Source organism: Aricia agestis, chromosome 20, assembly GCF_905147365.1.
Source record: "Aricia agestis chromosome 20, ilAriAges1.1, whole genome shotgun sequence".
Classification (NCBI taxonomy): Eukaryota; Metazoa; Arthropoda; class Insecta; order Lepidoptera; family Lycaenidae; genus Aricia; species Aricia agestis.
Window position 1 is genome coordinate 4875046 of NC_056425.1, and position 23056 is coordinate 4898101.

The 23056-nt window shown below is 36.3% G+C and overlaps 1 protein-coding gene across 2 annotated transcripts in view; it reads right to left on the reverse strand.

Moving 5' to 3' along the window:
* The window catches only part of LOC121737305 (high affinity cAMP-specific and IBMX-insensitive 3',5'-cyclic phosphodiesterase 8), a 225531-nt gene extending 202475 nt beyond the window's left edge, over positions 1–23056 (reverse strand). For both annotated transcript variants that reach the window (XM_042128937.1, XM_042128936.1), the window contains exon 1: positions 22974–23056. The gene's annotated coding sequence lies outside the window, so the exon portion shown is untranslated. The remainder of the gene's footprint in view (positions 1–22973) is intronic.

The window sequence follows — 23056 nt, forward strand, 5'->3', positions numbered from 1 at the left end:
ATGCTTTTAACTTCATTCTTTCTCATATATAAAATATGACCTATGATATATTCTCTGGTTCTCTTGTCTCGTCTAAAAAGACTCTTAAGGAGATCTTCGGCTAGGGTAATTACTGTTTTTTCTTTGTAAGTAACTCCAACTAAATATGTGTTTAAAAATAGTAGTTAGTTGACACAAATTCTAATTGTTATGTGCATGTTGTGTTCACTTCTTAGAGAGATACATTCTCTGGCATTATCATTTTATACTCTATTATTTATGGCTACATGTATTGTGAATTGTATCTTGTTTTGTGAAACTAATAAAAAAATATAAAAAATCTCGTGTGATGTTTGTTGCGAGATTCCTCCAATACGGCTGAACTAATTTTGTTGAAATTTGTGCGTTTACTGCTTACCCGATAGGGTAGACCGTACACTGAGGATCGAGCAACATTGCAAAGGAAAGGTTTGTTTGCATCGAATAAGCTCAGAAACTACTGAACATAAAATTTCATATAATAGTACTTTGTTATCATGGTATCGTGTGCGGTTCTTGCCTTATTTTATTTGCGTGTCGCAAAAATCACTAATGTTTCTTAACGGTCTTTGACAGTGGCGTAGCTATACCATCAGGGTGCGCGTGGCAAATTCTTTTGATGGGGCCTTATCAGTTAAAATTGTAACGTTAATAATAAAACTCACAATGTAAAAAAATATTTCTAAGCTCGTGGCCTCTTGGGTCGGAGGCATTATGCCAATCCTGCCACCATGGGCGTACCCAGGCAGGGGCAGGGGATGGGCGTCTGCCCCCCTTAGAAGATAAAATAAACGTCAATTTTCCTGGCAAGTGGGAATTAAAAACGTGTTACCTACTCTGCGCAAAATAAGTGTTGGAAACAAATTACTTTTCAATCAGTCTTATTAATAAAAGTAAAAAAAAATTGTTTCAATATAGGTACCAGACCGACCATCGCCTCGAATTAGGTATGATGCCTTGAAATTAGGATTGTGAAATCGTGATACTGTTGTATTCGTGATTCGATGCTAAATTGTTTGCCTGCAAATCGTATGTATGTAACGATCACTTAACTCTTTAACCTACATTTTTGTGTGGAGCGTCGTTATGCAAATCACTTGAGCCAGCCAATTACTTCGCTCTGTGATGTTAAACATATTGTTACTAATATTTAAAACTTCTTAGAATTTGCATAGAATTATCAGAAAATAGTACATCCATTTTAGGTAATATTTGTCGCATGGTATATAGATCGTCGATATTTTATCGCACAGAAACCGTGCACTTTTAAGAGATAAAACGATTCTGGGGCTCAAAGTATCATCGACTCACTTTTAAATACGTGCGGACTGCGAACCTATCAGTGTTCTCGAGTTTTAGCGAAACATAAAATTTATAAAAGAAAGCTTTGACACATAGGGTAGGGAAATCATAAAGTTAATTTATACCTAGCGGAATAGAGAAACAAAGGCCTGACCAAGAGAGATGTCACTATCAGTAACACTGCGTGGTAGAAAGAGACGTGTGATACATGACAGCAACACTCTTTTTTTGACGTCCAGTCGGCACGTGCCGCACGTTGACAATTTAATCTCATAGAAATCATGTTCAATCGTGCTTGTGTAAGTGTATACGTACACATATTTTTACACACAGATGAAACCAATTTCGGTTTCGTTTGACAGCTCGAGATTGTTGCTCTATGTCGCTTAGTATATTAACTTTATTATTTTTTTTATTATTAACATTATGCCAATGAAAAGCAGACAGCAGTTTTTTTCTCAGGTTTAGTGTCGAAACTCGAAACACACTAATCCGAAAACACGCGGCCGAAGTTCGGCATGATTACGCCTGCAATGTATTTTAAATTACCGATGACACACCATGCCGAAATTACGTCGCGTTATATTGTATGCGTAGCGCATTGCGTATTTTCGGCCTAGTGTGTCCAGACACTACAGTTGCATAGAAAAAAGTGGCTTTTTTTCAGCAGTGTCGTATAACAAAGTCTTAATAAACGAAAGAAATATTCACCACGAATAAGACATAGACAAACAAAGCGCTTTAAATGCAACATGCACGGTCCAAACTAATGCCATTTAATGAAATGCATGCGAGCGGCCAACATCGTAATGTAGCAACATGCAACCGTTTCTTGTACGGACGTGGAATACTTAAGTGATATCTAGGCAATCGCATGCCTTATCGCGATTCCATTAAAATCTTTGTTTGTAATGATTTCAATTGCTATAAAAGTTTTGCTGTTGTATAGTTTTTTAAATTTGTATAAAACAAGCAACCTGTAGTTTTCGTAGACGTCTTTACCGTTTTCGTAGACACCTGTAGTTTTCGTAGACATCTATGTACACTTTTACGTTTTTGTAGACACCTTTAGCTCTACTACGAGTTTAAAGCTATAGTATTTATCGATACTCGACACCGACTACGTAAATATTTAGTATGGCGATTTTAGTTTCGCAAGTGACCACTAGAGGCGCTGTAAAATTTACCATACTAAATATTTACGTAGTCGGTATCGAGTATCGATAAATACTATAGCTTTAAACTCATGGCAGAGCTACTGTATAGTTTTCGTAGCCATCTATATTCTATACAGTTTTTATTAAAAAAACTGCACAATTTTCGTAGACGCCTGTATAGTTATCGCAGGCAGTTATACAGCCTTCTCGCTACTATAAGTTTATACAGTCCATACTATTTTACGTGAGCAAAGCCGTAGGCTCGAGCTAGTAGTATTTAAAATAGCTTTCTACCATTAATTTAGGTATGATAATAAGCATTTATTCAGTACACACATTACACCACGTTACAATAAACATATTTTTTTATAACATAATAAGCGTTTATCACTTACTTTCGTATAAAAATATTGAACTGTTACTACTGCTAAAACTTAGTATAGTTTGCGGGTCAAAATATTTGAGTCTAGTCACGCGCTTCCCTCAGTTATCCACTTATTGCGAGTGCCGTACTTAATAAAATATATAGACTTATACTTATAGACTCGTACAGCCACTCAACATATTGCCGTCTTGGGAGTTCTAGTCTCATTAAACAAGTGCGAAACGCTATCCCATGGGAATCTTACTTATTGTCGAGATAACATCTCCAAGGTCCTATGTATTTCTAAACTATATTTATTATGAGTGCAATATACTGTAGCCATGCTAAAATATATTTCTGCTCTTCATTAAAATATGAAGATTGAAGACCAAACATTAACTTTCATATCGTTTAATATTCTTCTCCTGCTGACACCTCACCGAAATAGGAGCTCTGATAACATCTTATGAAAGTTTCATCGTAACGGGCCAAGCCGTAATCCATTATAATATTAATAACGGGAAAGTCTCTTCGTTTGTCACCTCCTTACGCTTAGACTACAAAACTGATTTAAACTCCGCTTTGTTGACCAGCTGCTAGAGATTTAGAGATAATTCTATTTAAAGTAGCTGTCCCGGCAAACGTTGTATTTAACAGTATGTCACCATGGCAACGTCCATCGCTATCCCGTCGCACAAACAATGGTCGTTGTCAGTCTCGAGTTGTAATAACTTACTATTATTTATTCAACAAATGCACTTATCAATATAAAAAGTAGCCAGTAGCCGATTCTGAGACCTATTGAATATGCATATAAAATTTGGTTCAAATCAGACAAGCCGTTTCAAAAGAGTAAGGTAACTAACATTGTGACACGAGAATTTTATATAATATAAGATTAATTAATTAATTCATTAAATTTTGAATTTTTTATGCTAAGTTAAGGGCGACATCTAGTTGATTTATGTACACATTACACTTCAACCGAATGACGACCTCTGTGGCTCAGTGGTGAGCGCGTTGGTAGCTCAAGCCGGGGGTCGCGGGTTCGAATGCCGCCGACGGAACAAAAAGTTTTCAATGTTCCCGGGTCTGGATGTGTACCTATTAAATATGTGTATGATATAATAAAAATCTTAAATATATGTATGGTATAAAAGTATTAAATATATTTCCGTTGTCTGGTACCTGTAACACAAGTTAGGTACTTAGCACGGGGCCAGACTGACGTGGTGTGAAGCGTCCATAGATATTATATTATTATATTATTCAATATCATTGACCAACAATGTTGACAAATATCAGATGTCCAAAAAATATTTGTCAAATAATTACCGAGTGTAAATTAAGATTCCTCGATCTCCACATGTACTAGATGAAACTAGTCGGAACATTTAACGTGATGATAACTTTATAATCTTCGATATATTATGTATTTATTATGTACTTAGAAATTTAGATGTAAGTATATAATTATTGTAATACAACTCCGATGCGCTGCAATTCTCACTTATCTCCGGGGTAAAAAGTATCCTATGCCCTTTCCCGGGACGCAAAGTATCTCCATACAAAATTACAACAAAATCGATTTAGCGGTTTGGGCGTGAAGAGACAAACACATTTTGCCATTTATAATATTACTAGCTATTTGATCGAGCTTTGCTCGGTATTCGATAAAACACGAATAAAATTACATTTTCTAAAAATGATTCCGAGCTAGATCGATTTATCGCCCCCGAAACACCCTATATACTAAATTTCATGAAAATCGTTGGAGCCAATTCCGAGATTCCGATACTAGATGACGCCCGCAATTCCGTTGCGGCAACATTCGTTTATCGCGCGGGAACCGCACTTTTCCATATCTATATCTCCATACCAAATTCTATTCAGCGGCTTCGGTATGGAGAGAACAGCCGGACAGACACGCATTTATAACAATCAGTTACAGTGGTGGTGAAAAACTATCACGCCTATTGATTTGGGCTTTAACATAGTAATTTTTATTTATATGTAGATGTGTCATTAGTTAAGGTGTGACGACGCGAGCCCTCACAAAGCTTGGCTTTTAGCTGGTATTTAGTATGAAATTTCCTTTTTAATTCCCAATCAATGTGAATTTTTACGGAAATACATAACGTCTGGCCTTGTTGTTCACACTTCTGTGACAAACGAGTTCGACACGCGTCACGCCCACACAACAACGTGTCGACAATCCGACAAACGTTTACTACGGTCTACGGCTATTACATATTGGTATTACTGAATTTTGCATTTTTCACACACTGTGCAAACGAAGCGCAAATAAGTCGGTAAGAAACAATATTATATTGACAAGGTTGTTATGGCACGCGATTACTTTTAAGGCAAAACCGCACTAAAGTGACACGACACGTCCATAGAACTGACGTTAGCAAAACGTCAATTTCACGTGTGTAAAACGTCAGATGCACGTGTGTAAAATGTCAGATTCACGTGTGTAAAGCGTCTCCCAGACAGACGCGGCCTGCGGTGGCGTTGGCAGTGGCGGTCAGTTGGATGACTTGAGAATTCTAGGAACAACACAGACACACGCACCGCCACCACAGGCCGCGTCTGTCTGGGAGACGCTTAAAACGTCAGATTCACATTTGTAAAACGTCAGGTTCATGTTTGTAAAACGTCAGATTTAGGTTTGTAAAACGTCAAAATCACGTTTAAATATTATAAAACGTCAGTTCTATGGAAAATGTCACGACTCGCATCGTGTCGTGTCGCATGGTCCGGTTTCAATTTAAGAACTAATCCTGTCGCCTTATAAAGTGTTACTTTATAGACAACTAGCTGTCCCGGCAAACGTTGTTTTGCCATAAATGGTTTTCCCTGTTTTCCTGCTTTTCTCTTGAAGTTTTTTCTGATTTTTTTTCTATAGACCTCACGGAGCTCGAGACCTTTCCAACAAATGCAAAACCGTGGAAATCGGTTCGCGCGTTCTGGAGTTATAGCATCAGGAAGGAAAACCCGACTTATTTTTATATACCTATTAGATATTATATCAACTACCTACCATTCTTTATTAACAAACTTAACAAAGCAATAGGTAATATTTGTTTGAAACTTGTCAGTGCTCGTGTTTCTCATCACGTACGATTCAAGTTAAGTTTGACAAAAGTTATATTGAGGGTGTCATGGGGTGTTACGAGGTGTCACGGGGTGTCATAGGGTGTCACGATGTCACGCCATGACAGCAATAGCTTTCTCGCATTGTTGGTAACTTTGTTACGTGTATGAGAAGTGTTTGTCTGCGTCGGATAGGCTCGTAAACTACTGGACCCACTGACCTCCATTATACAAGTACGCTGGACTTATGATACTCTTTGAAATGACAGCTATTTTTTGTGCTTTTTTGAAGCGGAATCAGCGCCCCCGATGCGGAGGAAGAGACCTAATCTGACATAAATTGCAAATGGCCGCTTAATCGATAATATTTGTCATAATTAGTATTAGTTCCAATCACTACTGCTATTAGCGCCAATATGGCGACTTTCAAACATCATTTTACGTCAGTTCTGCTCCCCCGCATTAGAGGCGCTGATTCCGCTTCAAATAGGCACAAAAAGCAACTCGGTATCATAACATTAGTGATCGAAGGTATCATAAGTCCAGCGTACTTGTATAATGGAGGTCAGTGACTGGACCTATGATGTTGGTGTCAAATTATAATATGATAATCAAAATAGGTCAGGTACTATATTTGTAAAGTGAATGTCATAGGCTATTTTTGTTGACAATTAAATAACTATCTGATTCCATATATGTTCCATAAAATTAATATTATTAAGTATGTACTTATCCCATTGACGCGTCACGTTGCAAATTGCAATGTAAACTATTAAACCCTTACATTTATTGATTTTAAAAATATTGCTTGTAAAACATCTGAAATAATTTTAAATATTATATTATATTAATAAAAAATACACGTTTTACTCTGAAATACATGTGTTCTGTTAGGCGATACGCGATATATTGTAAAACATTTACCAGAATTTTGTTTGGTTTCCATTTGTAGTAAATTGATTATGTTTATTGCTTATTATTTTTTTGCTTTCTCTTAGCATATTCTCAATTTGAGGAATTCCTTATCAAACGTTATTAATACATTTTATAGAATAAACAATAATAATCAAAACGCAGACTACCAAGTAGGTACGTTCAAATTCTAAATGCTTACAATTTAAATTTCTTTTTAAACTTATAAACGATTTTATTGTTACACCCAAAGTACCAGGCTAATTTTGAATTGAAAAAACAGCATGTTTTTAGAAATACTATTTTATTTAGTTATATACAATAAAAATGTACGGTTCCCAAGTTAATACGAGCACACAAACAGGTATATGAATAAAGCTTAAAAAATGTTCACAGATATTTTCATATTAAGTATAAAAGAATCACAAAGCAGAGGTATTTTAGCTTTTACTTGTAATAAAATAAAGTAGATTTTGTTGTTTCCTCTGATTATGATTGACATTCAGGGACGACTCTTATTAGATGTTTGAAGGTCGTTAGCCCCTGTTTAAGGGCGGCCACTCATTTGCGATCGATCGTTTCGATCCGTAGCTAAAGAAATGGCGGGAACTAGTCAAAGGAAGCAATAAGAAACTACCTGAAGTATTGGTTAGGCTAAATAAGGGGGCAAACGAGCAAACGGGTCACCTGATGGTAAGCAACTTCCGTCGCCCATGGGCACTCGCAGCATCAGAAGAGCTGCAGGTGCGTTGCCGGCCTTATAAGAGGGAATAGGGTAAATAAAGTAGGGGATTGGGCCTCCGGTAAACTCACTCACTCGGCGAAACACAGCGCTAGCGCTGTTTCACGCCGGTTTTCTGTGAGAACGTGGTATTTCTCCGGTCGAGCCGGCCCATTCGTGCCGAAGCATGGCTCTCCCACATATTTTTAAATGAGCCATTCAAATTTGGAGCAGGCCAGAATAGAAGATACAGGAAGGATCGAAGGAAATGACATATTTGACATATTTAATTCCATCGAGCCGGCTCGAAGCGAGCCTTCGAGCTGTCAGTTTTGCGGTCCACACGGTGGTTATTGCTCGATTTGGAGAAAAACTATCGAGCAAAACTGTGAGTACTTAGCTATAGAGAGTTTAAAGATGCCATAGTGTTACAAACAGCTGGATCCCTTGGAATTACGCCGAGATGTAGCTTCACTCTGCATCCTCTATCGGTTGTATCACGGCGGCTCTGAGGAATTGTTCGGAATTATACCTCCTGCAACTTTTCGCCATCGTCCGACGCGAAAAACATACCATCCTCATCACCTTGATGAGTGGCAGTCTTCCACCGTGCGTTTTTCGCGTAACTTTCTACCGCGCACTGTATAAAACTCTGGAACGATCTGTCATGTCACCCCAGAGCAGTATTTCCGTGAAAAAAACCAACCAATATTACGCAATTTATGTATGGGGCCCCTTATTTGTTTAAGACAAAAATTATGAATTGAATCATAATTTTACACTCGTATTGTATTATTCATGAAATAATATAATAAAAGGCTTGATGGGTTAAAGCATGTTATAATTCGATCATGACTTTATAATGAGACCCGAATTATCAAACTTTTAATAAGAGGGAAATTCAGCTAAAGTTCATTAGGCCGGATTATAATTATTATAATAATTTATAATCAACAAACTTTGTCTTATTATAAATTTTAAACGTCAAAAATACTAAAATTATAAATGCGAAAGTGTGTCTGTCTGTCTGTTACCTCTTCACGCTCAAACTGCTGAAACGATTTTGCTGAAGTTTGGTATGGAGATACTTTGAGTCCCGCGAAAGGACATAGGATACTTTTTTTCTCTCTCTCTCTTCTTTTCTCTCTTCGTTCTCGCGCGATAAACGTAGAAAATAAAAATTACATTATCGAATTTATGGATTTTCCAAAAGATAAAATCTCCACGGAATGAGCACATTTTCCCGCAATATAAAAAAGTATATTATTAATTATTATTATAATTCTTGCTCCAAGTCAAGTCTTCTTTGTTAGTGAAATCTTATTAATAGGACATAATCTACGAATAATAAAAACGACATAATATTATTATTGCAATGTTTTGACGCTAAAGTGCAGCACCAGCATTTTTTTTTTATGAAATAAGGGGGCAAACGAGCAAACGGGTCACCTGATGGAAAGGAACTTCCATCGCCCATGGACACTCGCAGCATCAGAAGAGCTGCAAGTGCGTTGCCGACCTTTTAAGAGGGAATAGGGTAATAGGGGAGGGTAGGGAAGGGAATAGGGTAGGGGTTAGGGGATTGGGCCTCCGGTAAACTCACTCACTCGGCGAAACACAGCGCAAGCGCTGTTTCACGCCGGTTTTCACGCATGGACAGTAAACGAAAAGTGTTGTTTGACGTTTCCAGAGTACACAGAGTTAGGTATGTCTATTGTGACGTTTCTGTCAAAATTCTGGACGTGTGCAACATGTGTGCAACCATGGGCGTACCGAGTGGGGTGCAGGGGGGGGGGGGGCAGTGACGTCCGGCCCCTACTAAGTATAATATTATCTAGTACTTTCATCTATAAAAATTAAAAATAATAAAACCAATTTTTGCTATTTATTTGCAATACAATATTTTTTCCAACTAAAAATTATTAATTTTTTATTCTTTATAAACACCTAGCTTATAAAAAATCTGATTTGCTATAGCTTATAAAAAATCTGATAAGGACTAAATCAGGGGTTCCCAAACTTATTTTGTCTACTGCCCACTTTGAGAACAAATTATATTTCAGCACCCCTATTGTTCCAATTTAAAATACATCCAAATGAAATAAATCCCCTTCCCAAGCCTCTACACAGCGCTCCCCTTTTACTTTCTGGGTCCCACACTGCCCCCTTCAAACCTTCAGCGCCCACAAGGGGGTGTTATCGCCCACTTTGGGCAATGCTGGACTAAATCATGAACTGTATTAAACTGCTGGTGATGTTTACCGCAAACTCGACGCAAACGAAACACGCAAAAGTTCATGCACTAAACTGAATATTCAAATATAGTGTGCTCCATAGACATAGCAACAGATAGACAGGCGTTTTTACAACATAAGAAGTGTTTAAGAGGGCGACTAACGCAAAAAAACAAACATCGTCCTTCTCCCTTCACACTCACGCCCGTCTTTCATATTCCAGGTGAAAAAGGACGACGCGCATTCATCGCCAAATTAGTTTCTTCTCAACAACTCGATAAATATACAACATTTTAAAAATCCGCTAGATCAGATTCTCAATGATAGAATTCTTAGTTTAATGCATGGCTATGGCAATATATGAAAAATTCGTGAAAATTAGATGCATTTTTGTGTTTTTTTCAATCGAGAAAATTCTCGCGTTTTCGCGACTCAGGTCGGATCCTCGGAAATATAATGTATTATCTATGTTTAGAAAGTAAATCAATTTGGGGCTTATTTCAAGTATAAAAATGAATTATAAAATCGACAATATAGGATTAGTCGCCCCCTTAACAGGAAAAAAATAACGGGTTGCTCTCCAAAAGTGCCGGCGAAGTAAAAACGAAGTAGCAGCGCAGACATACATTTTCAGCGCGCCTGCAATCCCCACTCCGTCTTACGTATTTTTGATCAGGGCATATGTCCTGTCAGGAGTTGAACATTTTTTACTCATCCCACAAAGGTGCTTACTGCTTAACTTTGCTAAGGTTGGTACTACTAATACCTATATATTCTGTGACTAAGGAAGTGTTTATTTTGAGCGAATATTATAATTTAATAATATGCTTTCAGCTTTTATCATTATTTAGCCAGTTGCCATATCTGTCCACTCTGTGTCTATGTCGATTGTCGGTTTACGTGCGGGTTTACGTGCGTGTTTACAGGCATCGCGCACACATCACACGGTCAGAAATAACCTCGGCATGATCAGGTGGCGCTGCATCCTCATGTCCCATCGGCGTACTATATCCAGACACCACAAATTAATACTTTATTTAAGAAAGAGAGAAAAATATAAAAGTTTTTTAATATAGACACTTCTTAGCTCTGATTGAAGCATCACACGTGGTTTTTACCATAAAATATTATAATAACGTTGTAAATCATTTCAGATATAATTTATCGTTTACTAAGTAATTTTAATTGCATGTGAGAGGTAACAAAAATATGTAAATAATTGAATAATTTTAACCATCTTGACTTCATATATCTATCACGTAATATTTTACAAAATAAGTACTACGAACATACTATTATACAGACAAAATACCAGTCAAGTGCGAGTCGTACACCAACAGCTCCGTACAAAAAGAAATCTCGTTTTACAGAGCTCAAACGAGCAATCGAATCACCTGATGGAAAGAGGCTGCCGTACCAACAGAACTGCAAGACGTGCGTTGGTGGCCTTATATAGTGTGCTCCCTTTTTTCAAGGAGCCCCCTTACTTCCGAGTTTCGACACTTTCGAGAATCGAATCAACTCGATCTCAATAATTTTAAGATGACGCAGTGGCTCAACTTACTATTGGTAGGATTTTAAATTACGAGTCAATTTTGATTCAGCTTCTTAACAAACTCAAATTAAATTCGAAATCGCAATGACCAAAACTCAAAATTTTTCAATCGTTCTTGATCACAGATATAGATCATGATAGATACCGCATGTGTACATGTACTTCGCGTGCCATATCGAGCTCCCAAACGACGAGCAATGCTCGTCTTTCGAAAGTCTGTTATTTAGTCTGCTATCGGAATCACACGTCAATTGGAATTTTAAAAATGCCTAAATGCCTAAAAGTTATATTTCCAATTTTGAAATTAGTAAGTATTGAGCTGTAGAAATTCAAATAGAAACGTTGGCCTAGATAATGGGTACTTTTCTTATCGTCGGTACGTCACAGTAGCTATAAAAAAGAGGCACGCTCGTTTTCATATAAATGGAGTGACATGCAGTATCTATCTTGATCTATGTTCGTATATTGTATGGTTCTTCTCGGCGGGATAGTTCCCGAACCGGTGGTAGGCAACGTAGTTTTGTTCGTTCGACTTTCAAAAAGTGTATCATGATACCCATTTTGAATAAAAAGATATTTTATTTATTTATTTATGTCTGTGTTCTCGATCCGTTCTGGAGTAAGCTCAAGTTTGTAGGTCGTAGTAGGGCAGCTCTGATTTTTTAAAATTTGTATTAGGTCATTACGTCTGGATACGTAACCCTAAAAACTGAATACAATATTCATTATGACGTAAATAATGCACGAATAAAATTGGCTTATTCAGAGAATGCATTGTTTTTTGTATTTTTAGAAAACAATTTATTTTGTTTTTCTTCCCACGCTTTTAATGGAGTTTATTATTTTGTGCTACGAAAATCATATGACGTGGCAAACCATAATTAATATTAATTTAATTTTTATAAAGTACCGTAACTAAAGAATGGATGAAATCACAAAACGAGTAAAAAGACCAACATTTATTTTGCGTTTACACGAACATTGTTTTAGTGACAGTACATAAAGGTATTTACAATATATATTTCTAAATAGGTATGATAAATTTTAAAATGAGTTACAATAAAACATTATTAGAAATATTCACTTAAGCCAAAGCAGCTTTTAGCTTTGGTCAATTCACATTGCAACTGCTGAGCGATGTGTTATATTTTTTTAATACGCTTTTTAAAATTGGAACAGGCAGCCCAGCACTGCGGGCGACAAGTCTGTCAATACAAATATGTATCTTCTTATACTGTGTAAAGAATAAAGTATACGGTAATTTTAAAATAACAATAATAAATTTTACGATGGTCATTTAATAAAAAAATCATCGCATCGTATTGTCTCGTCAGTAGCTCTGCCATGAGTTTAAAGCTATAGCATTTTTCGATACTCGATACCGACTACGTAAATATTTAGTACTTATGGCAAATTTTACAGCGCCTCTAGCGGTTACTTGCGCAACTAAAATCGTCATACTAAATATTTACGTAGTCGGTATCGAGTATCGATAAATACTATTACTTTAAACTCATGGTAGAGCTACTGTTCGTGTTTCAAAATAAAATGATTCTAACAGTTATAACAGCTAATGTTGAAAATTTAAGTGCATTGCTGATTAGGAATTGTTTTTACTAAGTACGTTTTTACGACTGTGATAGTAGTATGTAGTTGCATCATATTTTGACATTGCTCAATATTTTATTGACTTCTATTGTAGAGGTGTAGCAAAAAATATATTTAATTGCCAATTTAAATGTTATTAAAATATGCTAAGTCTTTGGCAGCAAAATCTACAATTATTCCTAATAAACTGTTTATTTACAGAAAGTACTTATAAAACAACGACGTCATAATATTATGCTGTAGATATATTTTGACACAGATATTCAGTACTTACATATTACTATCTTAGTGCTTATAGGATGTAACAAAACTTTTTTTTTTTTATTAAATAAAGGGCAAACGAGCAAACGGGTCACCTGATGGTAAGCAACTACCGTCGCCCATGGACACTCGCAACATCAGTCATCAACATCACGGACCGATACGACCTGCAAACTCGGTTTGCAGGTCGTATCGGTCCAGAAATACTGCTGGTGACAGTTCATTCCAGAGTTTTACAGTGCGCGGCAGAAAAATACGCGAAAAACGCACTGTGGAAGACTGCCGATCATCAAGGTGATAATGAACTAAGTGATAAAAATACTTTAGGGTGTGTATAATGTAGAGTTCGCTGTGAAAGTAGCAGTGCTGAAAGTAATTTTTTCCACTTTTGTATGGAAAAAAATCATGGCAATTGACACGGGGGCGCTTGGCCATACAAACCACAAAAAAATCCCTTTTAGCGCTGCTACTTTCACAGTAAACTCTATATAAGGGACACATACACAGTCAGTACACACTCTCCAGTATTATCACTTAGTTTTATTACACCTTGTACAAAGTAAATGCTGCATCTATACCCTATAGCTATCGTACATCAACGTCGCATACATAGAACGTATCTACTGTCTTTACCTATATGTATTATATCCACTCTCTTCTCTCTATCCATACATACTACGAGTATATTAGTATGGATAGAGAGAAGAGAATAAATGCGAAAGTGTGTCTATATGTCTATCTGTTACCTCTTCACGCCCCAACCGCTTAACGGACTTTAATGAATTTTGATATAGAGATACTTTGAGTCCCGGGAAAGGACATAGAATACTTTTATCCCGGAAAAGGTAAAAGTTCCCGTGCGATAAACGCATTTTGGAGCAACGGAGTATTACAGATGTCTGATATTCTATGAGAACTTATTTTTCAAGTAAACTAAGAGCTTATTGAAGCCACCCGAGACCCCAGAGCCGGGAGCTACCTGGCACAGCGGATAGCCATTGCCATCCAACGTGGCAATGCTGTCAGCTTGCTAGGCACTCTGCCAGATGGGGACGACCTGTTGTAGTTTTTCTTTTTATAGCTTTATACTTTAAGTTTGTATATATTTGTATATTTTAGATTGTATTTTTTAGTGTTTAGATTGTCCTCTGTATCTTACTTACTACTTTCCTTATCTTACTTGTTGTGCATATGTCAGCTGTATTTTATCCTCTTTATTCAAAGACATCACACACCAAAAATAAGAAACGTTTCAGAAACGAGCGAGTAGTAGTAGCATTGTATCAACTTTTTGTTTTGACAGCGTTTGCGCTTGGGCTGAGGTTCAGTAACGTCTCAACTAGCTGTCAAAACGTTAGCGCGATACCGAATCGTACCAAAAGTCTATCTACGTCCGAGTTTCATTTGCGCTTCAGTTGAAAAAAGCGCGAATTAGCGCGATTGCCCTGCTGGCCGCACGCTGTCAAGCGGGTGTGGCCGCTTGACAGCGTGCGCGCCCGGGCATAAAACCAAGCATTTTCGACCGTGCGTGCGACTAGACGTATGCGAATTATAATTGCATGAACTGATAAAAATGTTATGCAATATCTTTACTACGGCAGTGCCCGAGTGCCACACGTATTTTTTAAATCATGTAGAGTGTAGAGTCTCTAGCTCATCATCGACGCGCCTACGTCACTCGTGACCTGCGTTATCTCCGCTATCAGCTGTTATCAGCCGCTAATGCGTGAGATTTATCTACCGGGCCGAACGCTTCGGTACACGCGCCATTTTTACCGAAAACAACAAGCCATAAATTACTATGTACGAGTATACTTGTCCGTGAGCATAGTATAGTCAAAATTGTTGATACGTAGCACAGAATTATACAAGATGTTAGTGTAAACACCGTTATCCTTGAAACCATCAAATGAGCCCGTCAAAATGAACAACTTTTTCTATGAGAATAATAATAATAAAATTCTTTATTTGCACTTTAAAAACATTTAAAACTAAAAATAACCTAATGAATTTATAATCAATATTATAATACATAATGATATTAATTTGTTTCATATAATAATACATAATATAATTTAATAATATACTTAATATATAAAATAAATTACACAACATAATATACACGAATTAATCAAACAGAACAATAAATAGAAGTAAAAACCACTGAAAAGGAGACAAAATAAAAGGATTACATTGAAGGGGCAAGGCATATGTAATATTCTTGTTTCTTGAAAATATTGATTGATTTAGATTTAGATAGAGAACAATGCTGGGAACTCAAAAAAAATCGTCTTCATACCCATACAAAATGCCGACCCGGGCATCCGTACGGGTATGAAGACGGCATTTTTTTTTCGAGTTACCAGCATTGTTCTCATAGAAAAAGTTGTTCATTTTGATGGGCTCATTTGATGGTTTCAAGGATAACGGTGTTTACACAAACACACTGTACATAATATATTACAAAGTAGACGTTCTGCGCAGCTTCGTAAATCTGGGGACACGGTAGTGTCCCTGCCGAGACGAGCCAAGCGAAGCGCAAGGACACTACCTTTTCTCGAAGTGTTTTGCCGTTTTTTTGAACACTCAGAATAGGTTTCATGATGTCATCAATAGACTTATTAAGCATACAAAGTCTCAATGAAATAGCTCTAATACTTAAGATTTTATTGATATCCAAAGTAGGTACGCCGATTTCGTCTCTGACATACTGACTCACTGACACACTGATGATCATCAAAATTTTTGGCTACTTCCTGAAGTGCTAGAAAGCTAAAATTTGGTACGTTATCTAAGTTTAGTATACAATATATACATTACACAACTAACAAAAAAATTCATAAACTTGTAATTTTCGCCCCCCATTCTCTGAATGGTGGGGATGGAAGTTGACCCTCATAGAATTGGTTTCCGATGTACCAGATAGTTCATATTCTCAGGATATGATGCCAATAATAGACTTATTACACATACAAAGTCACAATTGAACAGGTCTAATACTTTAGATTTTATTGATATCCCAAATACACCGAAATTTGGTTATACGCCGTAAAATAAGTTTGGTAATGGTAGTTTCAATATGAGACTTCCATTTATTTTATGAATTGGGACATTTACTAAAAACCTCCTAATAAAAAGTAAAAAAAAAACACTAAAATACTGCCTAGTAAGTAGCAACTTACAAAAAGGACTGAAACCCCACCAAAAGCATGTCATGTAAAATTATACCTCGACGACCACAAAAGGTTTGCCCTGTGAAAAAGACTTCAGATCAGATCAGATTATGTAGAATTTGTTGGAGTTAAGGGTCGATAGAGTTAGGCAGCGTAGATTTAGAAGCTTGGCTCTACATTAGATCGGATGTCTTTTTCACAGGGCAAACCTTTTGTGGTCGTCGAGGTAACATTTTACATGAAATGTTTTTGCTGGGATTAGGAATTTCGCGAAAACCGTACATTAAAAAAAATAGCTATGTCCCCTTAACGGTAGCTCCACGATGTTCTACTTTACATATTCTGTGTTAAATAACATAAAATCTGCTCCGGTAGTTCGTTAGATAAGCACGTTCAAATATGTTTTTCCCATTTTTTCATTTATTTCTCTATTTCTTCGCTCCTTTTAGTCTAAGCGCGATAATATTATATGCATAGCCTATAATGCCTATATCCTTCCTCGATACATGGACTATCTATCACTGAAAGAATTTTTCAAATCGGATCAGTATTTGCTGAGATTAGCGCGTTCAAGTGAACAAACTCTTTAGCTTTATAATTTATTAGTTTATCATTTTTTCTCTCGACGAAAAAAGAAATGAGTTTGACGTGTCTGTCTGTCTGTGAGTGTAACTACTAACTATGGTATAGCTACTTCTCCACATACTCGACATAAAAATTCCGACTAAAACCCACATACTAGTAAAGTGGTAAGCTTTCTATCGGCGGCTTATCAGCACTGATAAGGAGTCACTCACCAAGGCCCGTGACGCGATCGGCAGCCGCTGCCAACTATGTACATATTACTGTGTTATGTACAGTCGAAAACATTAATATATTGCCACATTTGAACCTTAATATAATGGTGATAGCGTTGAGAATTAGTTACTGTGTTATGTACAATCCGGAACATAAGTATTTTGTTACTTTTGAACCTTAATATTTTAGTAGTAAGGTAGAGAATAAAAAAATTGGGTTGTCGGTTGTACGATGTATATTTAGTGCAATGACAAAATGTTTCAATGAACGCATACTATATCGATTAGCATTACCGAGATACTAAAACGTATTGCTATTTTAATGAAACAACTTCGGTCACGAATCAAAATATCAAACAGCAAAATCGTACGTCAAAATAATAGCATACGACCATAAAGTTAATATACCTAGCGGCTAGCGGAATAGAGAAACAAAGGCCTGAGCAAGAGAGATGTCACTATCAGTAACACTGCGTGGTAAAAAAAGGCCTGTGATCTTCGATCACTAATATACTGATCGAAGCGTGTGATACATGACAGCAGCACTCTTTGTGACGTCCAGTCGGCACGTGCCGTACGTTGACAATTTAATCTCATAGAAATCATGTTCAATCATGCTTGTGTAAGTGTATACGTACACATATTTTTCACAACCAATTACGGTTACGTTTAACAGCTCGAGTTTGTTGCTCTATTCCGCTAGGTATATTAACTTTATGCATTTTGAGTCTTGACGAATCAAAATAACGAAACGACGCTCAAACCAACGAACCGAATGAATATGGTGACATTTTATATCACGGAAAAGGACATACAATAGTTTATACTTGTCAAAATGTGCGGTTCCTGCACAAAAAACGAATTTCTTGCCGAACACACACAATATATCTTATATGTTTAAACGAGCAATTCTTGTATATATTATAATTGGAATCTTGGAATCGGCTCCAACGATTTTCATGAAATTTAGTATACACGGGGTTTCGGGGGCGATAAATCGATCTAGCTAGGAATAGTTTTATCGAATACCGAGCAAAACTCGGTCAAATAGCTAGTTAAGTATTAACCCCTATAGCTTTGTCCACACTGTGCCTTTTTCTGTTCGTCAAGGGCATGCGTTATAGCGCAGTCAACGACAAACTTGAGGCATGCCCGCGACGCATACCCTCTAACCGTATCCAAAACTTCAAAAATGACAATATTGGCATTGCGTTTCCTGACGCATTCAATTTTTGAATGCGCCAATATGAGAAAGTTAATGACGAAAATTGAAGATGAAAGTACACAGTGTGGACATAACTGATGGCCTATCGCATTTTTTTTATCACCTCTCGTGTTCTAAGTTTGACATGCCTGCATGTCTGTCTCTGGTCACCCTGTGGCATCATGGCTCCCGAATAGATGATATTATTAAAGTTTATCTCTTCATTTAATTTTTAGGGTTCCGTAGCCAAATGGCAAAAAACGGAACCCTTATAGATTCATCATGTCTGTCTGTCTGTCTGTCAGTCTGTCCTTCCGTATGTCACAGCCACTTTTCTCCGAAACTAAAGGAGCTATACTATTGAAACTTGGTAAGTAGATGTAGTCTGTGAACCGCATTAAGGTTTTGATACAAAAATAGAAAAATTATCAAAAATTATAAAAAAAAAAAATTAGGGGGTTGTCCTCATAGGTACAACTGAAACAAAAAAATTTTTTTTCGTCTAACCTATGCGTGTGGGATATCTATGAATAGGTCTTCGAAAATAATATTGAGTTTTCTAATATCATTTTTTTCTAACCTGAATAGTTTGCAAGAGAGACTCTTCCAAAGTGGTAAAATGTGTGTCCCCCCCCTCTAACTTCTAAAGTAGGGGCATGATAATTCTAAAAAAACTATATGATGTACATTACTATAAAAACTACCAACGAAAATTGGTTTGAACAAGATCCAGCAAGTAGTTTTTTTTTATACGTCATAAATGGTAAACCTTAATTTAACTTTCATTAAATCAACTGAAATATAAAAACAAATCAAAAACCTTTTAGTTTCATAGAAATAAACGTTATTGCTGCTGCGGAACCCTTCATGGGCGAGTCCAACTCGCACTTGGCCGCTTTTTCTTATTATAAACTAAACCACAAATTATTCGAACGTCTGATATATAAAAGGATCATGTTAGCTAGCTAGTAAGCAACTTGAAACTTGCGGTTATGGGCTAGCCGAAAACGCCCAAAACATGACCGAAACTAATGGTTTGGTTACCTAGTATCTACAGACTATTGTATGTGTAACGTTAAGTTTAAAATCTACGCACGGATATAATATAACTAGATATACGCCCGCAACTGCGCCAAAATTAGTTTGTCGTGCGGGAACCGTACATTTTTCCAGGATAAAAAGTATCCTATGACTCAAATTATCTCCATGCCTTTCAGCAAAATCGGTTCAGCAGTTTGGGCGTGAGGAGGTAACAGACAGACTTTCGCATTTATAATAATATTAGTATGTATACGAATAAAGGTTCAAAACTTCATCCATATACATACTAATATTACAAATGCGAAAGTGTGTCTGTCTGTTTGTTACCGTTTCACTTTTAAACCGCTGAACTGATTTTTCTGAAAAGTACGGAGATACATAGTCCCGGGAAAGGACATGGGATACTTTTTATCCCGGAAAAATGTACGGTTTTTGTAAAACGAAGTTGCGGCCGTCAACTAGCATCAAATATTTTATCTATTGTCCTTTAGCTCAAAAGGATCGGTACCGGCTAAGTTCAAGTTCTATGTCAAGTCTCTCAGTTCCTGGGCTGGTATGTGGCTGGTACCGACTTCAAACGAATGAAAATTGAGAACAGAATTGGTTGAGGTTTAGTCGAATTTTGAAAAAGGCGCTAATGAAGAATAAGAATTATTTCATACTTTTTAGATCATATTTTTAAGAATATTGTTTTTACCTTGGAAGTCGGTTTAAATTTAAAAAAAAAATTATTATTATTATTATGACTTATGACTTATGAGTTTTGCCGTAGATATTTGCGATTCGATGCGAACTAGCAGTTTTGTGTGGTCCCTAAAGTAGAAAGTCAATCAAATTTTATATGGCTAATTTTACCCGACTGTTCAATAACGGGTAATGTTTTTCATCTGTTACAACTTACAGCACTCATCGTGTAACCGATACGCGGAGTAACGATTTTCTTGACCCCCATACAACGACCTCGTATTTTTCTCAGATCGTGAATGACGTACGAGACAAATAATAATCGTTTGAATGGAAAGTATAGAAGCATAGTCCAGGAGGTGACGGTGTTTTTACAGGGAATTACAGAGCTGGTTTTTGTCAGTTCACAATATTATACTTGCGTGATTTTGTATTTGTCATAAGCTTTGATTCCATTATATTTAATTTAGGTACCGGCAGAATTATTATGAATACTTAATCCTTTTTTTTTTAATCATTTTATTTCCTATGAGAAATGAGAATCACAGCTAACGTGACTTTCTATTGATAAAAGAATTTTCAAAATTGATTAAGTAGATAATAATATCACCCCCACAACCTCACAAACTCTAATTCGTAATATAATATAATAAAATCGTGTCACTTTAAAACCTTCCCTGGACTTCTACGAATATTTTAAGACTAAAATCAGCCCAATCCGTTCAGCCGTTTTCGAGTTTTAGCGCGACTAACACATTTGAAAATCCATTTTTATATACATATAAGATAAGATTATATATATATCATTATAAAGGACGTTTTGATCACAGCTGAATTGTGAAAGAATATAAATACTGGGTTGAAATGACAGATTTCTTTCTCAAGCTGTCATTTTGTAATTTGTCCATTCTTCCATTGGATAAGAATGAATCCTTTTTTTTTTTAACCCATCAATACCCAAGCGGCAGCCGGCTACCGCATAGTAATTGAAAATCTATTGTGTCTGCGATACCCACGATGGAGGAGTGCTACGAGCGAAGTTAGATGTAAAAAATGGGATTTGACATAAAGTCTGTCTTGCTAAGTGTTGCAATAGGTTAAGAATATCAAATCGCATATTTTTTTCAAATCTTAATTCGATATATAAACTAACTACTAACGATTGCATTGCATTAACTTTAACCTAGACAGGCGCAAGGAATCTACCAGGTATCAAAAGGAATTCATTGTAAATGATACCTCCTAAGTTTTTCCGTCCAGCTCCCGCACTATAAGGAAGTGCGAGCGTCAACAGGCGGCGTCACGACCGGCTAATTAGCGTGTTGATTCACGACGTACACATGTACTAACGATTTTATTGTATGTTACATATACCTTGAGGTACATAGGTGTATTAGATTTGATTAATCTCGTTTTAGTATAAAACTAACCATTACCTGCAAACGTTCAAGAAAAGAACGTATTCCCTCTTAAAAGTTAAAAAGTCGGAAACGCATCTGCAAGTTGCAACTCTTCTGATGTCGCGAATGTCCATGGGCGACGGCAGTTGCTTTCCATCAGGTGACCCGTTTGCAAAATACTACGACGTGTAAGCTGTCAAGTGTTTGGTAGAAAAATCTTTGTACAAGAAACGGTCTTTTACATCAATTTCAACCTCAAATAACATCTGAAATGTCCATTATTATGCTTTAATTTAATGAATATGTTGACACTTGACATATCTGTTTCTGTCGAACTCTACATTAAATTAAAGTTATCATGCAACGTCTTTGAATGCGGATAATGTTACATTTAAACGAAGCGATTGATTTTGAGAATTACCAAGTAATATCTGAGGTTTTGAGACAGCACTTTAAATATTCATATGCGCAAAAGACTGCAGAAGTGATCAACATTGCTATAAGCAATGGTTTATTTTTTCAATAATTGAAAAAATAAACCATAATAATACCCCAAAATTGGGCAAAAATTGCGTTTGGTTCGTATAAAACTCGAGAACCGTACAGTTTTTTATAATGAAAACGGAAAGTTTTACCTTTTCCGGGAAAAGTTCAATCAAAATTCAATAGCCTGGAGACGACATACGGACGCATATTTTTCGCATTTACCTCCATACTAATATTATAAATGCGACAGTGTGTCTGACTGTTTGTTACTTTTTACGCCCAAACCGCTGAACCGAGTTTGTTGAAATTTGGCAAAGACACTTTGAGTCCTGGGAAAGGACATAATATGATATTTTTTCCCGAATAATGTACGGCTCCCACGCGATAAACAAATTTTGGCGTAACGGGGATGCGGGCGTCATCTAGTTACTTATAATTAATTTGGTAATTTTTAATCTAAAGCAAAACTTTAGTGCACAATATAAATATTATAATATAATATCTTTGTGGTAACTGTGCTATTTTTAAACGAAGGATTATTCATATATAATATATAAATAATAAAGTTATAATAAACAATGAAACATGATAATAACTTGGAGATAAATGCAATAAAACCAACTCTAGAAACAAACATTTAAACAATTTTCACACAAAATAAAATAACTATTAACAATAATTCTATGGAGTCGTAAAAAGTTAACGGATGGTATTATTCGATTTCGTGATTTAATTGCAGTAATAAAAATGTTAACATACATACTTTGATAATATAAAACGTGGGTAGACGAAAGAAATGGAAAAATAAACATAAAAGCGTTTCATAGGTAAAAACGAACGAAATAAAAAAAAGTTCAATATCAGTTCAACAAAATTGTTTTTGTAAATTAAAAAAGTATTAAATATACTCCGTAAATTAAAAAATGTAGTTAAAATACACTGAATATAATCCCTTACCTTTCATAACTGCTGCGCCCGTTCCGATGTAACACAGTCACAATATCACTCACTCGCACGACACACGTCTAGCCCGGACGGCG